Source organism: Bactrocera oleae, chromosome 3, assembly GCF_042242935.1.
Source record: "Bactrocera oleae isolate idBacOlea1 chromosome 3, idBacOlea1, whole genome shotgun sequence".
NCBI classification, from domain to species: domain Eukaryota; kingdom Metazoa; phylum Arthropoda; class Insecta; order Diptera; family Tephritidae; genus Bactrocera; species Bactrocera oleae.
The window spans coordinates 93410008-93425858 of NC_091537.1; the positions used below are offsets into that span (position 1 = coordinate 93410008).

General features: G+C 36.7%; 1 protein-coding gene and 1 non-coding gene across 2 annotated transcripts in view; one reads left to right on the forward strand and one right to left on the reverse strand.

Moving 5' to 3' along the window:
- The window catches only part of CenG1A (Centaurin gamma 1A), a 219619-nt gene that overhangs the window by 5658 nt on the left and 198110 nt on the right, over window positions 1–15851 (forward strand). The window lies entirely within an intron of this gene.
- TRNAK-UUU (transfer RNA lysine (anticodon UUU)) lies at window positions 4716–4788 on the reverse strand. Its single transcript has one exon. It is a non-coding gene; the product is annotated as a tRNA-Lys (tRNA).

Genomic DNA, 15851 nt, shown 5'->3' on the forward strand with positions numbered 1-15851 from the left:
AAGCATTAATTTTCACAAATAAGGTGGTAGGGAAGAGCTTTATAGGAGGAGGTGTAAAAATTCCTTTATAGCGTTTTTTTTTTTAAGTTTTTTAAACTATAATTTATTATTGTGATTTTTATTTTTTTGTAGTGTCATATTATCTAATAAATAAATAAAATCAAGAAAAACTTTATCTTCGATTGCACCGAAAAATTTCACATACAGCCATATACTGTATGCGGATGTGATACTGAGTTTTAGTTCGCGTATATACAGACTAACGGATATGGCTAAATCGACTCAGCTCAGCATGCTAATCATTTATATACATACATATATATAATTTATAGTTCTCCGACGTTTCCTTATGGGTGTTACAAACTTTGTGGCAAACTCAATATACCCTGATCAGAGTATAATAATGTACATTTACAGATTTTAATGTACTTCAATAATCGGCGAAGCATCCTGAAATATTTTGAATTTCCTGATCTTGTAGCCGATCTACAGGAGAACCCTAGAAATAAGGTGTCTGGCGGTGAAAAAAATTTGTCTGCTTAAAATTATCACAAATTTAAAAACCATATATTATTACTACAGTTGAATACAAGTAACGATGGAAGTACTAGTCAAAATTCTGACTTTTGGCAAAATAGCGGCTTCCCAAAAAATTGTTTTTTTGTGAAAATATACATATACATGTAGATTGGCTAAAAAATGGAAATTATTATGAAAGATTTTTTATTCATTGCCTGAAAAATATATCGGCAAAGCTCGTGAAAAATAGGAGGATAGAGAAAATGCTCAAATACATGTACATTATATATACATAAGTACTTATATATGTATATGCAAAAATAAAAATCGATTTTTGAAATTCTTAAGTGGACCCCATAACCCCATAACCTTAACTGACAGATGGTCGAAGGTGACGGCAAAACGCCAACTTTTGACAACCATTTGAGAGTTAGCAAATGAAAGACCGACGAACTTGATTGACTATACTTATTCGAGTACATTGAATTTCTGCACGCTTAGCACCGAAGCGCTGCTGATAAGCGTTTGCATTGCGAATTTTGAAAACATTATCTCCACATTTCCGCAACAGCGCGCTTTTATTACAATACTTTTGATTCGATATTTCTATCTCAATACTTTTCTTTAGAAGTGCCGAAAAGTAGACGAAAAGTTGTGCATCCATCAAATTGGCTTCTATTTCACTTATGTAATATCTTACTGTATATCTACTTCTTGTACAATAATTGCCTCGCGAACATCGAAAATCAATCATTTACTTACGCACAACAAGGAAATGCACCGCTCAATCGCCTTGTCGAATTTCGAACTGTCAAATCAATGACTGGCACATACAAAAAATATGTTTCAATTCTCATCCACACACGCACACATGTGCTGCACATATGAGTGTTTCGCGTTTCTCGGGTGCGAGAAAATCGTTAAGTTTTCCAAAACATGTCAAGAACGCTCGTTTGCCCATTCGAATACATGAGAGAAGTGTCTAAATGAGTTGTGTATATGTTTACAAATATGTTGATGTGTGTGCATGTAGCATGTGCTATATGATGTCTCGATTTTCGTGTGTTTGCTGCCTACATGGCCCGCTGACAGTTAAATCTGTATTAATCACAAGGCCTGGTTGTTGGTGGGCGTCGGTGCACACTTGTTGTGTGAAATTCCTATCTTCTAATGATGTAGGGTGGAGAGAACAAGCCACATTTGACGTCATGGTGTTTATTTTTAGTTTTGTTGCTTACTTGCTTATAGTTTTGATTTAAATTACAATATTGTTTATCGCTTAATTTGTTGATTTGTGTCAATATATTAAATATTTGAAAGTTGTACTAAAATTATATGCGGTTGGATCACCCTTATATATGAAATGTTCTTATTTTTTAACTCGAAAACTATTCTAGAGCTTGCTTCGTAATCCAATTATTAGGAATTATTAGAAAGTATTACCCATTAGGCTAATGGCAGACACCTATTGCACTTGAATTAAACTCAAAAAAATTTTAAAAAAATGTGAACTTCGTCTGTACCGAAGCTATAATACCGTTCACAGGCTCATTTCTTAATGCAGCTCTAACCTCTTATAATAATCTATTCCCAATTCCATGAAATTATTTTGTCAAATAATAAAGTTTTCCATACAGCAGCTATGTGCTTTAGTGGTCCGATCTAAACAATATGCTCGGAGATTGTAGCGTTGCCTTAGACAACTTTCGTTGTTGATTTACGTGAGTACCTGCCGACGACGGCCTTACCTCCCGGTGTTCCAAAACACAACGTATCAATACAATGCGTTGATAAGCGCCCCAAACAATACGAGCTATTTGCAAGTATTTATTTGGATACCAGTGGCAGTGTGTCTGGGTCCACACTACCATCTTGGTACGATTCGAGGCCGACATAAAACCTCTTCCGTTTTCGGGTACGGAACCCAGTTGCTTTTTGCATCTTTATTTTAGAACTGAAAAAACAGTTAGGCTGAATTTTCAGTTCTTCCTGCATTTAGGTTTCAACCGCAGCCACCACGAATCTCCACAAAGGGGCCATAACCCAATGAGCAGATTGAACTGAAGTCCAAGGGCTTTCTGCTCCCCGTGGTACCAGAAAGTCTCCGGTAAGACTGTGTAGCCGAAACTACTGCCAGTTGAGCAACCCATTACTCAATCACTGGTGACATTTGTCGCTTGAACTTCAAATGTCTTTTTATTTGCTTTTTCATTTAAAGTCTATAATATCAGTTCAAGCTGAGTATTATAGCACAATTTCTGACATACTATGCTGATATTACTGAGCAAGGTACATAATAACAGTCATAGTGCATTTGGCTTTTAGTCGCCTTTTACGACAGGCATGCCTTACCGCGGGAAAATTCTTAGACAGTAATATATGCCAAATCTCGATTAGATATTTCGGCAATTAAAACAGTTTTCCATACAAGAACTTACAGATAGACAGGCGGACATGGCTAAATCGGTTCAGCTCGTCTCTGGTCTCCGATGTTTTCTCCTATGAAAATACAGTCCTTTTCCTTTAAGTGGGGCCATAAAATAGGCTGAGCTGTCAACTCTTTTCGTGCAATATTAGAAAACGTCAGTGTTGCTCAGCTCAATACGAAATTGCAGCTCGGTTTCAAATAAAAGTTAAATGCCGTGAACTTTATTGCTATACGGATAATCGATAAATGCCAATTGGGAAACTACAATAACATAGATATAGAAAAAAATAAAAACTGTAAAAAGACCAAACTCGTCAGCGGCAACAATGAGTAACTGTATACCAATGTTAATCCCACAAATGTACATATACTTCGGTCGTCTTCTTTTGGGGTAGAGGGTTGAAAATGCCAAAGCTTGAAGCTGGCTAAGTCAATACACATGGCTTGTGGCCAGCGGGTGGTCACGGATGGTGTTGGTAGCCAAAGCCAACTTGCCAGGACCACATGTACGCTTCAAGACAACATTAACCAGCGACAGCAACAATTCCTTATTGCTTGCCACCCCAGGGCAGCCTTCCGGTGAGTATGGCCAAGATGCGCTGCGTAGAGTAGAACACAATATACACACTTGGTTCAGAAGCGGGTATTTTTTCGGTAGATTTTAACGCCGGATGTTGAAGAATATGTGGCTGGGTATAGCAGTGTGCTGTTGTAACTGCGCGTGTAGGGGTATGGAATTTCGCAATTATCTCTGTAAGTGCACAATGGGATTTTTGCGCAAAGTTGCCACAAATGATTTTGACGAGTTGCCAGCTGAGTTGCGCTCAGTTTGCCAAAGTGGAGGGGGCAACCGCTGCTCTGCAAAGAAAGTAGTGAAAGTATGTGCACACAAAGGAGGCTTTTCGCCATGAGGTGAGAAGTAAGGGGAGTAAATTCGAAAGAAATGGGTCGTTGTCGGTCTCAGCGGTGTCTTTGTGCAAACCAGTGATGAGTAGCTTTTGTGCGTTTAGACATGTCTGTCTCACGCTTGCCAACAAATCAATGCAGCAACAACAATGGCGCTCGTTTGCGGCACGGCAAGGACTGATTGACTGGCAGCTGGGACTCATTTTTGTAGGTAGGATGTTTTGGGGATGCGTAGTGGTATGCGTTTAGTTGGAGGCTTATGCTGTTGCTGCTCACGCCGATAATACTTGTAGTACTTAGTTTATGTGTGCGCGGCAGTAAAGCAGCAACAAATAGATTCAATTACTTGGGCTTGCGGGCGTTTCGTCAAATGAAGCGAAGTGAATAAATGAAGTTTACTTAGCATCTTAAGGCACTCCAACTGCTTTTATTTGCCGTAGTATTCTAATATTTCTTCTGTCATGTGTCGTGAGAGGAGCCTGTGGGTGAATGGCTGTTGAAATGCGCTGGTGGTAAAAATGTGTCACGAATTTGTCAGAATTGATGGAATAACCGAAAGTGACAAATTTTTATGGAAATTTGCTGCTATGGTGTGGATTTATAACCACATTGAAAGCGTAGAAACGAATCACTTTTGTTAGTCATATGATATTATATAAGTGTAAGTATTGGTTTATGTAGATGTTCTACCATATATCATTTTATATATTTAAGGTTATGTCAGAAACGACAAAACAATAAAATTTATATATGCAACAACAATTTTTATATCAGTGGCATATAAATCCACAATCAAATTACTAAACCGCTGAAATAGTTTTCAAAATATTATCCAAAAAAAATTATAATAAAAATTTATTCTCGCCCGAGCAGGGACTTGAACCCTGGACCCTTGGATTAAAAGTCCAATGCTCTACCGACTGAGCTACCCGGGCACATATTTATACATCGGCAAAACGCTCACTTCAATACACTCTTCAATCTATTTGTGTGTGTGTTTGTATGTTAGGCATTAAAGGAATGAAAAGGAAAAAGTAAAATATTTAGAACAGAGTTAAACTGGAAGCTTTCCAGAGATTTCCAAGAAGAATTAAAACGGATTTTTAGCTTAGGATCACCATTGATCTTGAAATACTGAATTTCGTTTATTAAACAATCAACATGGCAACCTTGCTTTACAACTCTCATCCAAGTTATTTGCTTGATCAAAAGAAGGCGTATGTTATGATGAATAATGATATATGTATATTTTGTAAAGCCAGGAACTTAAAAGAAGGCTCATGTTATGAGTAATGATGGAACTTTTCTCATGTGTGGTGTGTGCTGTGAGATGTTCCTCTGTGCGCATTTTAATTTTATAAGTACATATGTATGTTTGTATATTCCAATATTTGAATGCAAAATATTACCCACATTAATCGTGGGACCATGTCACAGCTGGAACACTTGAGCGCTCGAATGATTTTTTCGGCTTTGTTTTAAAATGTGGAGTTTTCGTACAATATACATATGTGTATACGTACATATACATACATACATAAATGTATATGATATATGAATGTATGTATGCATATTCATTAACACACCGCAATATCTCACATATATATTTGCTATGCCTATACATCTGTATATAACAGGAATTTCGCCAATTGCGTTAAGGAATGCCACGGCAAAAGTCATTTGTGGCAATAAAATTTTTTACAATGTCGACTTACGTGTCAGCGCCATATATTCCAGCAACAACAACAGCACAACCAAATTGAAAACAACAACAATTGCAATGAGAACGCAGTATCGGTGGCAATAAATCACGTTTAATTGCCTTTCAGCCACGTCTACCGCTTTTTTTTTTTTAGGCTGGAGAGGAGTGTGCAAGAGAGCAGGAAAAGAGTAATCACAAAAGCAGTTGACGGTTAAGGAGGCTACTAGGGGCTAAATGTACATGGAAAAATGCAGACATGCGCCCCCAATTCGCACTTCCGTTTGTCCTTACAGTTTGCTTTTACCTTAGATTTCTCTCCCTTTTTGCCGCCCTAACACTCACACTCACCTACATTTGCGCTGACACTCACATTTTTCATGCTGCAGCTAATACCTTACAACACCTTAAATTCATGTAAACCAGCACATTTTGTTCAAAATGTGTGTGTGTGTGTGTGAGCTAAAATGTATAACATCGGGGGCAATAACACGATTCTTAGCACGAAAATAAAATGTAGCACCACACCACGCGCTCTGTAGCAACAATGAACGGCATCAACACTCACAACATTAACACTTCATCTGCAATGTTGCAGCAAATAGAAGCAGCAGCAGCAATTGCTGTTCCAAATCATCAACAAGCGGTTGTTTTGTTGTTTTTCTTGCTATTGTTGCATGCATTGCGGCACTGCGGCACTCTGCCACCCAACAAGTTGTTCCAATTGCCAGGCTAAAGCCGCACACCACGCTGCAGCGTCATCGTAGATTGCCTGCCATTCGATAAGCCATTGTTGCCATCTGTTGCCGCACCGCTCCGCTCGCTTGTCTCACCGCCAATGCCAGCCCTAACGCCATGGTTGCGTCAAATTGCATGCCATGCATTTTCGACCAAAAATCTCCAAAGTGATAATGTCACAACAAGCATCTGTACATATGTATGTATATATTTATACTCCAACTACATACAAACATTGTATGAATTTACGCGTGTACATATGTATGTAAGCGTGTGTCGGCACGTGTCTATTCAGCGGAAATGCGTCGGACAGGCGTCGGTATGTGTCAGACACTCGCTTGTTGCATGCTAACTGTATTGTCGCTTGTCATTCGCTCCCTTTCGTTTCGTGTCCTGTCGTTCGCATTGTGACCACTGTGATTGCAACAGATTTGCTCTGACCTTTCTCTTGCGAAATTTAGCATGAATACAAACCTACGTGCGCACATTTATTTGGCTGGATATTCATAAACAGTATACATAAATATATTTTGTATTAACCAAAACACCATAAAAGTCGCTGTACGTGATTTGGCAATAAAATACAATTTTTAATGCCAGCCACCTCCCAACACATTGCACACTGCAACGCGAATAAAATGTCCGAACTTTGAGACGAAGCATCCGATAAGGAAAAACATCAGTTTCTAGTTTAGTGGATATTTTGGCTAATTTTTTTGCATATTCCAAAAACAATATAAAAATGTTAAGGCGACTCACAAGTGAAGATACTGAATTATATATCGAATGCACATATATTTGAGAATATTCGCCGATAATTTGAAGTTGTTCTGGTAAATATAGACAACTGCAGAAGCCTTCGAAAATGTTAAAAAATAGGAAGAAATTCATAGTAGGTGGAAACACATCGGAAACGGAAGATGAAATAACAAACCTTAAAGAAAAATTAATTTACGGGCGAACTTAAGTTGGGAAAAGAAGGAGGAGGGACGTCGTTGAATTTTTAAGGGTTAAAATATTTTAACTATTTCCGGCAAAACTATTGTATGATCCCTACAGAAAAAAAGTTGTAGGTTGTAGGTAATGCAAAGATCTATAACTTTTGTATACATACTTTTTTCACATAACCTCAAAATTTATGTAAAAAATTTAAATAATCATGTTTTTGGGTTTATTATTTTTAACTGGCACAAAACTTGGTGTAAACTTACCTGCTTCTATTAAAGGAATGAAATTAAAGTTCATTTGATCCTGAAAATGTACATATTTTTTAACTTTTTTTTTTTGATTTTTTAAATTAAATGCCTCGTCGAAAATTTCACAAAACAACACTTTTTTTTTTACTTGTAAGTGGAATGTTCTTAGGTCCAATTTTTCCTACATGGTAAGTGCCAATATTATTTTATGTGCAATTGCGGTGTATGGGTGCTACGTAGCGGTAGGGAATCCAATAAAATATCGCATCAAATTACAATTTTCATTTGACAATTTTGTTAAACGGCGCTTAGGTACGAGAACCGAAGTGAAAAACTGACATTTTAATATCGATAGGTTAATAGCAATGATGGAATGTCATGGCGCGCAAATTTTTTTCAAATACTTATAACAACTCCTTGCATTGGATTTGTAGAATATGCATTCACGTTTGCATCAGTAGCGTTATAACGTTAACTAAGCAGCTCTCCATACAATATTCCATAAATTTTTAGCGCTTTGCTCTCTCCACTGACACGACTTCCTTTCAAAGTTGACTTCCTACATTTGACACTATAAATTCAGTTGACATCTGCCATTAAATCACTCACTTATGAAGTCGAAGTCACTAAATCAAATCACATTTCTTAGACAAAGACAGTGAAACATTTTTATCGACCAAAACATATTTACTGATTAAAGAGCGAATGATAAGCAGGATGAAAGCGAAGAATGATGTCGTTTGATTGTAGTCAGAAAAATAGACACAAGCACTCAGGAGTTGACCATTTTTCAATGTCAAAAATAAAAAATATATATATTTGTTTTTGACAGGAACACCCACCTTTGCGTGAGGAGAGCTTAGAAGGTGCTTTTTCTGTGCATATAAGGTGTGTTGAAAACACTTCGTCTAACAAAATGCACGTAAAAGAATTCCTACATAAAAATTGCATATTTTTTCAATGATTACATGTTTGCTGTTGTTTTAGTGTGAGCGAAAAATCACTGCAACACCACTTTCCGGCCAGAAATAGAAAGCAACAACAAGTGGAATCTGGCTGCACGAGGTGTGGGTGTGTGTCTGTCTACCAGTCAACGAGTATGTGAAGTTGTGTACACGCCCACCAACAGCATGCAGCGACTGCGTTGACATTGATAATGAATGGCAGCCGGTTCAGCCGGTGCCGGCTTTATTTTGTCACATTTTTTGCTGACTTTCCTAGCGTTTATTGCAGTCAAATAAAAAAAAAAACCGAGTCGAAGTACGATTGCTGCATGCAAAGTGAGCTTTTTGCCAAACGCAGCAACAAAATAAAATTGCGACAAAAAGTGGAAAATTAAAGGGGTGCCAGCGCAGCGTCAAAGCGAAGATGGACAGCCAGCAACTTCCGTTTTAAAAGTGCAATCCAATAGCAAGTATCTGTGTGTGTGTGTGTGTATTTATGTGCAAACAGCGCTAAATTCAATGAATGAATGAAAGATGAAGTGCGTTTTGCATTTAAATTAGCTGGCAACACTAGTCGGCAGTTGGGTGCGGGTGTTGCGCATATTTATCGCTGTAAGACCATAAAAATACATTGTTGTTGTGTGTATGTATAGTAAATGTGTATGCATTTTGTCTCACAATATTTGCTCGTTTTTATTCACAGTCTTTTGTGCCTGTGTGTTGCTCGTAGGTGCTTGACAGCCAAGAAATTCGCTAATAAATATTAAAAATTCATTTATGCTGGACATAAAAGCTGTTGACTTTATTGATTCTGCTAGCTCTTTTATTTTATCGCCTTATTTGTTCTCGCTTTCCTGCCATCATCTCCATTTGCTAATTCGTTTATGACTTTTTAAGTTGTTGAACATAATGCAAAATAAAATAGCTGTCAACTGATGGTTCAAAATCCAATAATGGTTTGGAAAACTCTTTTTTTTGACAGAATATTTGCTCGAAATTTGGCATAGATTATTGTTCAAGGCAACGCTTTAATCTCCGAACATATTGTTCAGATCGAACCCCTGTAGCATATAGCTGTTATACCAACTGAACGATCAAAATCAAGATAAACGTCTTCAGAAAAGATGATCTAAAATTTGATTATGTGTTTTTTTTTTTTTATAGAAATATATCAATTAACGAAGTCTTCTTATATCTGGAGTTTTTAGGAATAATGACCTACTTAGCTATTTCTCTACATTCTTCGTAAGCTTCCATACATGGTATATTTATAGCTGACAGCTATCGTGGTTGCCCATAAACGTCCCCTTATGGCGTTTGTCCTCATCGTTGAAAATTTATACTATTCCTCGTCACACTCACACAGGTCTATCACTTAAACATGCTTGCAAAGAAATAAATAACGAAATATGCTTTGTTGTTCCATAATCTCGTTTATTGATTGACTCAATGTTATGTTTTATATGTGTTCGAATATACTACATACTTGCACGTAGTTGTATTTTTGCCCGAGGTAGAATACATGTCTTTTGTGTGGTCAATACACTTATTTTCCACCGACGAATATTTTTCCGGTATGTTCATCTGTTTTGCTTAGTCAGTTTTGGATTTTTTTTTTACTTCGAAAAGCCACCACACAAATCGTTCAGCATTGGTCTGATTGTATTAAATTTTTTTTTCAGCTTTTTTTTCTGGTTAGCACTTGGCGCCAATTTTCATTTGATAAAAGTGTTTTGTTTGGTTTTTCGTTTCGTTGCTGATTGGTTTGTGCGCATTCCAATTTTGGATTGCCAAATGTGTTGTTTTGTTGCATTTTTTTTGCTTAATGCTTGTGAACTATGCTTTCGCGGTGCCATATCTCTACTTTTCACTTTGGTTTAGATAGGTTCTGTTACCTCTTCAATTTTTACTAATAAAAGTTTAGGGAATACTGCGCGTTCGTATAATGGCCTTAGATATGTAGGGGCGAGACCTCTTGAAAAATAATTATGTACTGCATTATTCTTTTATGGAAGCTTCCATTAGATGCCCATTAGCCTAAACTCGTATATAGAAAGAAATGAAACTGTTGCACGCTATTAAAACACTATTGTCAGGCCTAGATTTTATCTCGTCAACTCGACATGTATTTCTTTCAATTGAGTTTTACCTATCAACCCATATCTCGTTCACATAATAAGCAGTCAACAAGAGTATTATATGACATAACACATGAGCGACATTAAAACCCTATTAAATGTCTGCACATTCCCAGGAATTGTGACAACTTTCGGTTAAGAACAACAAAGAACAATCAACGGAAAGACTTCACAAACAAAAAGCCGTCAGAGCAACAAGCAGAAGCGTCAAAGTCAGCCCATAAAGCAAATGACTCTGCGAAGAGCCATCGCAGGCTATGCATGACAGTTGAGAGCAGCCGAACAAAATCAAATTTGCATCGCTTCGCACTTAAAAAATGAGAAAATTACAAATGTGTTAGCATATCCTTGCATATATATGTTAATAAAGTACTTATTAAAAATGTCGGAAATAAGATGTCTGTACGCTATGGTATGTGGAGAATGGAAGAGCTACCAAGTAATGTCAATTTGACAATAGCCAACAACAACAACCGCACATCTTGTTTTTGTATTCTTTTTTTCTTTTTTGCAATAAATCAGCTTAGGTGCTGTCGGCTGGAATCCATTGTAAGGTAATTGAATGAGCAGAAGAACCTTTTTTGTAGACACGCAGTCAGCAGAGGAAGTGTTGTTGTGGTCGAGGTCGAGAACGACTTCAGCGCTTTTAGGTATTTGCAATTGTAGTCGAACATGTCGTGACCAGCTTTCAATAAGTTTCATGGTGTTCTTGTTATAAATTTCGTTGAACGTATGTCTGTGTTCACTGGTCAAGGGAGCAGCCTTTGTGCCGAAAACGTGAATGCTTACTTAGCGGTTAAGATTGCGTTTGAAAAATCAACAAATCGTAAAAGAGACAACAAACGCACGCGCAACAGTAACAATGAATCCGAATCAGTAGAAAGGCGAAAAAATGAAGAAAGGAAAGCAAAAAACCAAAATATACGAAAGGGAAATAAAGCAAACAATAAAAAATGCTCGTTGCACGAATCGCACCGGGAAATGTATACACAAAAAACTGATGAAGCCGGCTTTGCATGAAAACGCAAGGAAAAAACTATCCGAAGAAACCAGTTTCGTGTGCGTAATTTGAGCGCATTACCGCCGGTTGGCGACGTTCTACGTTGAACGTGTGTGCGCCTAAAGTTTGTCTGAAACTGAAATCCAAACTGGTTTCAGTTTTTCGGGCGCGCTTCATTTATTTTCTATTTAGACTACACGAAAGCCGGTCAACGCTGTGAGTGTGGTGGAAAGCAGGTCAAAAAAGGAGATTTATTCACATTAAAAACTATTTCATAATGAAGATTTGGCTTCTTCGTTATAAATTTTAAAACCTTACAACTGCTCTTACCCTACATAAGCATGTATTTGAAAACACACTTTGCCGCATACAGTGTTACTCAAGTATGCGTGCGCTACTCTCGATCGTTTCTAAATATCCGTCTCTGTAACTCAAGTAAACCACTCCAGTTTTAACGGCCTTTTGTGTCCCTGACCTTTTTATTTATATTTTGTTAGCCAAATGGTGTGGCATGTTGTACAAAGCGGGTTTCCTGTTATCATGTTTACTTATTATCAGCACTCTTATAGAGTAAACGACTATTAAGCATGTACTCTTCAGCGTTCTACAGCCCACACAGGCAGCCTGTTTTTGCTTTTGCACTTAATTGTCTTTTCAATCAGTGTTTTCATATAGCAAACACAAAGTTTACTGCCACGATCGTTGCAGCTGTTTTGTGTATCGAATATCAGACCCCGTAATTCCTCAGTTAATTCATCATCTAAGTGTATCGTGTGCGCTTCATCGATTTATTTGCATTCGTGATGTTTTTTTTCGATATTAGGGTATTACATCGTTGTCACGATTTAATTAAAAGAGCCATTATTATGACTCGTCGAACCCTAATAGCTTATAAATACATACTTATGCGCAAACAATGCATTTCCCATTTAAAAGTTATTAATGTATGTACGCGTGTTCTCGTGATTGTCATAAAATTATTTACTGTAAGCGTAATGCATTGTGTGAACCAGAAGCTTTTTTATGAAGTTGGGTTTGCTAAATATATTCACTTCACATTAACCACTTGTGAATTTGAAAAACCGATTAGTTTGTTTGAATATACATCGAATGTTTGAAAATATACTCTGAACATTTGAAGTGCATCAGGCATATATCGTAGTAGTTTCGGAGATATGAGCGAATGTGTACGATATAAGATTTAACTTAGTGTAAACGGCTGCCAAAACTTTATACGAGTTTTTCTCGAAACTCTGTTATCAAAGTGAAAAAAATTGCTCCGAAACGGCTAAACCGATTGACTTAAAGCTTTTATACCACCTTTTTAGATATATTTGTCGATTAATAAGCGAAGAAAAAATTTAGAAGAAAATTTAGAAATTATATTTTTTAACCCCCTTTGATGTGTAAAATTTTTCACAAAACAACTTTTATATGTTTTGGGAAGCCGCCATTTTGTCAAAAATCAAAATATTGACTAGTCCTTCGATCATTACCTGTCTCCAACTAAAGTAATTTTTTGTAGTTTTCGGATTTGAGATCATTTTAAACAGCAAAATCTTATTCATCGTCAGACAACTATTTTCGGAAGTCCTTCAAGGGAATCGAAAATTTTTCAAAATGAATCGCCGAGGCAATTCACTTTTACTTTTAAGGGTTTTTGAGTGGATATATTTGTTTGATTAAAATGGCGCACCCTCATTCAAAAGCCGCTTGGAGCCCCTAACAATTCACTTGAGATCATAAAACACTAAGGTCTAATTGGTCACTTACAAACGAAGCACTCAACTACCGAAGCGATTAGTTTAATAGATTTAATAACTTTACTGTTACGTATTGCGTTAAGATAACATAATATAACATATTTTATCAGATGCTTAAAAGTGTTGCTCACAAAGTGGGCCTGTTAGACGCAGACTTTGTTATCTTATCAATCGCCGCGGGGGAATTCAATTAGGTTCTGTTGTTGCATGGACAGACACGCGTCACTTTTTACTATGTAGACACAAAGAGTGATATCAACATTTCTATCATTGATTAATGTGGGTATATGGAATAAAAATAGATAACGGATCGCTCTGAAAGACTCATTGATTTGTGGTGTATACAGTTAGTTCTTTATATTAACAAAACTATATATCTAGTTATGTCTTGTCCAAATGAGCATTTAGCGTTTTTAGTTGAATTCACATACATGTCAGGATGGCCGAGCGGTCTAAGGCGCCAGACTCAAGTGTAGAAACTTGCCTATAGTGATATGGGTTATGTACGGAGCGTTCTGGTCCTCTCTGAGGGTTCGAATCCCACTTCTGACAAAATCTTTTTTACAATATATTTTCTTAAATATATAAATCTTCAGTTTACAAATAACTCAAATTAAATCTAAGAAGTTTCACGAATTCTTGTGACTTAATTGCAATTACACTTCACAAAACTAACACAAAAAGGTTTACATTTTTGCTTCAATCCATCATAATTGTTTAATTAATTTCAATTCATAAACTCACAAAATGCAATGCCAAAAGCCTTGACATTCCGTTTCACTTGTAATTCACTTAATTAGTCAGAGCACAACGCGACATGAAATGTTTTCAAACGAACAGCGAAAAAGATAGGGAAAATATGTCACTAAATTGATTCTAATTTTTGCATGCTCCGTTTACCAGTGTAACAACAACAATAAGAGCATTTAGCATAAACACACAAACAAATAATTTGTGCTGTAGTGAATGTCGAATGTTCGTAGTTTTTCGCAACAAAGTTGTCATTAAATTCGCTTTTGAATTTGCTCGCATTTGTTATGTCCATTGCCACATCCCCTCGCTGGTTTGCTGTCGCTTTTGTTTAGTAATTTTGTATACAAATTCCAGCAATTAGCATAACAATAACGACTTTGTTGTGAAATTTATTTATATATGTATATTTTTACTCTTTCGTCATCATACAAACTGTTATATAAGTCGGATGCATACATGCCTATATAGAAATATCTGTACCACCTTAGTTTTGGGTTTCTATTTTTCATTACTCATACGTTGTAGGAGCGTTTTTACTTCCTGACCACAGTATCCTTATTAATTTATCTTAAATACTGCCTTTTTGCACTTCATGCGTTTCACTTTATAAATCAAGTTTTGAAATGAAACCAAGAAACTTGCTATGCTTTAAAAAATTCGTTTAGACTTCAATACTATCGCTCTCAAGAACCTTTTAATAGCTTGATTTTTCCTAAATATCAACAAATTTAGTGTTACTACACCTTCTTTTTCAAATTCCTACATAAACTTCCAGCAGATTTCAACACATCACCAACTTGCCGCGCCGCCCTGTCCGAATTCCGCGCTGCATTGCTAAATAATGAGCCGTCACTCAAAATTGTCTTTGTTTCAAGCGAAGCTGAGCTAAACCAAATTAACTAATTTATAAATACTCAAACCGAGGCACAAGCTTTTCCCTTTCGATGCGGGACAGCAACGCAATTAGAGGTGGCGAGCAACTAAAAGCTTTGACTGACCCCTTTTTCATGGCTCCCTTGTTGTTGCGCGCATATTGTTTTTCCAATAAGGTTCAATTTACTTTTCAACGATTAGCTGGTTTAATGTTTTGTGCTCGTTTTTCTAGTCATTTGTAGTATTTTTTTTTATAATTATTTTTCCATTTTGTTTTTTTTTTGTCAAGCTGCCATCAGCGTAATTATAAGACAATGATTGCACAAGAAACTAAATGCTTGAATAGCAGTGAAAACAAAACGGTTCCAGGCACACCCTGTATGACTGGAAGGTATGCAGTTATGGGCACATGAGCCATACAGTGGGCACACGCTGTGGCACATACCTTTTCTCCATATAATCGCTGGCTAGTAGTCGTTCATTTCATTTGATTGCTAGTTCTCCCAGCAGTATAGAGAAACGGTAGCTTTATTATGCTGTCAGTTATTTCTTGCGTTGACTATTTATCATTTGATCTGCTCGAACTTCGAACTGATCGATTTTCAGCACTCACCAAAACATTGACAAGTATTATATGGCATTACTGGCGTAATAATTTTTAATTTACTGGCAGGCGTAAAGTCATTGGCCGATGGTTGAGTGTGCTAATGGATCGCCTGAATGTGTATATTCGTAGCGAGAGACTAATATTATTTTCAATTGCTCGACAATGTAATTACAAATTGGCTTGCAAAGTAGAATGAAGGTCGCTAGCCTAGTTTTAGAAGTTATATACATACATATATACATTCGTATCGACGAATATTATTGATTTGTGTTACAAACGGTTCCTTT